The sequence below is a fragment of the Ischnura elegans genome, chromosome 4, assembly GCF_921293095.1.
Source record: "Ischnura elegans chromosome 4, ioIscEleg1.1, whole genome shotgun sequence".
Classification (NCBI taxonomy): Eukaryota; Metazoa; Arthropoda; class Insecta; order Odonata; family Coenagrionidae; genus Ischnura; species Ischnura elegans.
This window is the reverse complement of record NC_060249.1, coordinates 124349016-124352744: the sequence shown is the minus strand read 5'-3', so window position 1 is coordinate 124352744 and position 3729 is coordinate 124349016. Positions and strand designations below refer to the sequence as shown.

Genomic DNA, 3729 nt, shown 5'->3' with positions numbered 1-3729 from the left:
ATAATTTCGAATCGTTTTCTTTTTAAGGCAACGAAAACCCAAGAAGCAAATGAATATCGTAGGTTTTAATTTAATTGAAATATTATCCGATAAAATAAATCAATAAATACGGCGATATTATATATATTACTAAGAAATTTTATCGCGCGAAAAAATATTTGTTCATATGGTGGCGCTGTTATACTAAAATAGCGCGGGATTTTTTCTAACGGCCAACGGACACAATACACGTGGATCAATATTCTAGAATTTTCCAATCAACGAAGGTCAGTGCAGAACACGCAATCGCCTAACAAAAAACGATTGATATGGACGAGAAATTTCTCACCGATCTGCATTCAACTGTCGCTTCCAATCCAGGTCCTCCCCTCCCCCCCCTCACGAAGAAAATACAACACACCCCCAGTCCCTCACCATCAGTCTTTTCGGTAGAATCACCTTCCTGCAAGTTTAACTTCTTTAAATTAATTTTCTGGACTCTTTCAGTCGTTTCTTCGTTCGTTGAAGTCACCGTCTCATTCACGGGAAACGAGAGATTACTACTTAAGCTATCAACAGAAAGACAAAGGAGAAATGTAGCAGTATTGACTGAGGTAAGTGAGAACATATAAATTTTATGGTTATTTGAACAGAGGTGGTAATTGTAATTTTGGTGTGATCGCTTTTATACTTGCGCATATACATGACACTAATGTAGCTCATCGCGTGAAATTATAGCATACGAGAGTGAGAAGCAGAGATAGGCAGTGAATAGGTATTGCGGAGTTCATAAATGATAAGAACAAAACTAATGCCATTACGCGATTCGTATATAATCGAGAAGTATAATTTTGAGAGGTATGCCTATGATAGGTTCTGAGGTTATAACGATTGTATTACGATAAAACTGAATGATAGTCAGATTGAACATCCAAGATTTCATTCAATGCAACGAAAATCGGTGGTAGTGTCACGCGAAAGTAGAAGTGCATTCATTGCATTCAATACCTATTGAACCGATCTATAATATTTTTTTCATTTTGACCCCCTGTTACAAAAATCACTAAGGGATAATACCGGCTAATTATTCATGGCATCTGCATATTATTTCGGCCGTAAAGATTATACGAAACAAGAATATTCTATAGTTTTCACATCTTACTGTCAGCTGCGTATTTCTTAGTTGATATTCTCATAATTGCTTCCCCAAGTACAATCGCGGTTAAACTTTAAAATGTCTGGCTTAAATATTTATCTTGTTCATTGGTCAATAATAAACAGTAGAACCTAATCAGTGACAAAACAGAACTTCCAATGTCAACAAAGAACTCCTATCTTCGACATAATGTGTGTTATTAATTTCAGACCACTATGTGATCATCTTCATCCACAATGCCACTGATATTGCTTAAGCTTTCTACGACTTATTGCATTTGTTCATTTATAATGGCGTTAGTCAGTAGCCGGCACAACTTTCTTGGCCTCAAAATAGTGTCATTTACTCTGAATAATTTTGCCATTAGTCGTCCATTTGAACGCCATTTAAATGAATAACTCTTCAGTGATATTTAAAAAAATCACAGTAGTATTTTTTTCTGGTCATTCGCAGATTCTTTTCCCAGAAATGCATGTTCAACTGAAGCCGTGTCCTATTGGAGTACCCAGATCCTGTCATCATTTTACAAAAGGGATTGCTAAATGGTTCATTGCGAACAACACTGGAGCCATGTAACCAAAAGAATGTATAATTTACCTGTGGAAGCTGCTACTTCAAGGAATATATAAGGAGCAACGGATGGAATTGATTTCTTTCCGTGAAGACATTCAAAATCCTTTATCTTCATCGCGTAATCTTACTCGAGGTAAGTCATATTGTATTCATTTCATCATTTGAACTAATGTTAGTAACGACTAAAATTAGCTACCGTTGATTTAGTTGGCATTATTATTCATTTATGGTATAAAAACTGTCATATTGAGTGAGTTAAAAATGTTTTAAATAACCACAAGTTTTAGTTACATTCTCCCCAAAATATAACCATTGTATGTAAATTATTTGTGTACTTTAGGCGCCGCTAAGAGGTATACCTTAAAGAGATTCTGAAGTTATAACGGATAAGCGAATTAGAGTCCGTTAGCGTGCAACGAAGCCCCCTTTTCCGACATTAAAATGCTTGCATACCGCAAGAAAAGTAGTCTGGTAATAATTCAACAATTGTCAACTCACGCCATGTTCATACCTTCTTCAACCCCACTGCAGACATTTTCAATTGCTTACCTAAGGGGTTCATGGATTTTAATAAATACGTTCTTGCATGAGATTGTTAATGGATGTTTCACCGATGATTCAGACTATGGCTGTGAGTTTTGCTCATCAGTATTTCGTAATTCAATAATTCGTAATCAATTAAAATTGATGAGAATTCGCCCGCCTCTAAACCATTTAGAGTTAGTGAAGATGACAAAAAAATTGCCGAATGATAGAATATTTTAATACTTGAAGTGAATAAAATCACGATGAGTGTTAGAAACACACCAGGAAAGTTTTCTCAGGTCCTATGACAGCTTCTTAAAGGTTTTAAAATTTCCAATTTCCGTGGACTACGCGAAGAAGCAAATTCATCTTCGATAAACAAATGAAATAATTAAATAGCGCATAAATATTTAGTTAGCAATAGTAACGTTTTGCTACTTCAGATATTTATACGGTATGCCAAGAATCTTTTGAAGTTAAATACCCTGAAAAATGCAAAAGAATAACTATAGATTTTAGCAATTAATATGTCAATAAACAGGTATAATCACGAATATAATCAAGATTTAGAAGATCAATTCGGTCTAGCGGTGGTTGTATGTTCTTTGAAGCCATGTTATTCATGAGAGAGATATAAAAAACCACTTAAGACTGAAGAAATTATCCAGCTATCATCATAGGGGATGGAATGGGTGAAAGATGCGGTCAAATAGGGGCCTGCCCGCTGCGATCACGGCTTCACGTAGGTTTGCATGCTAATGTGTCGAGGGCGCAGAGGGAGTGGGGGATGAAGCTCATCTACTTCCCCCAACCAAATACGATTTCCCCTTAAACCCACTTTTCCCATGCGGTGATTCAGCTTTTCTTTTCTATGTCACCCTATTCTCACCCCAATACATACTTTCTTGAGAAATTGGTGTGCATGTAACTTGCACTTTCAACACTTTGATGGAGTTTTAATTGTTAGAATGACGCATGAGTGCTGAACTTCATAAGGTGTAAAGTTTATGTAATGGAACATTACGAAGTTTATTATTCATTCCGTTGAATCTTAATTCAACTAAGTCGATCCTATGAAAATTGGTGCTAGCGTCACACTATAGTAGAAGTTTAATGATTGCATTTAAAACCAATCGAATCAATCTGAAAATCGTTTTTATTTTATCTCACTCTACCACAAAAAACACCAGAACCAGCATTCAAAGAAAATTCTAAATTACCTTCTCTTCAAAGAGTGTGAGTGCAAAAACTAGATTATTTGAAATAATTTATTGCAAAAATGTTTATGCTTCATATTCAATCGACCTTTGAGAGGAGATGACTCCCTACCTTTTATTTGCTGTTGGGTCCATCGGCGGCAGAGCTCAGCCTTACAACGTAGCCTCTCCAAAACACTTGTATTCACCTACACTTCACATTCAACACACAACTGACAATGAATTATTCAATGAAGTCTTGACACTTTCACTTCACTGAATAGATTGATGAACACTTAC

General features: G+C 35.9%; 1 long non-coding RNA gene across 1 annotated transcript; it reads left to right on the top strand.

Annotated features, from left to right (window-relative positions):
- The first annotated feature begins 388 nt into the window (after nucleotides 1–388).
- Nucleotides 389–1661, top strand: LOC124156933. Its single transcript, XR_006864444.1, has 2 exons — nucleotides 389–593; nucleotides 1589–1661. It is a non-coding gene; the product is annotated as an uncharacterized LOC124156933 (long non-coding RNA).
- The last annotated feature ends 2068 nt before the right edge of the window (nucleotides 1662–3729 follow it).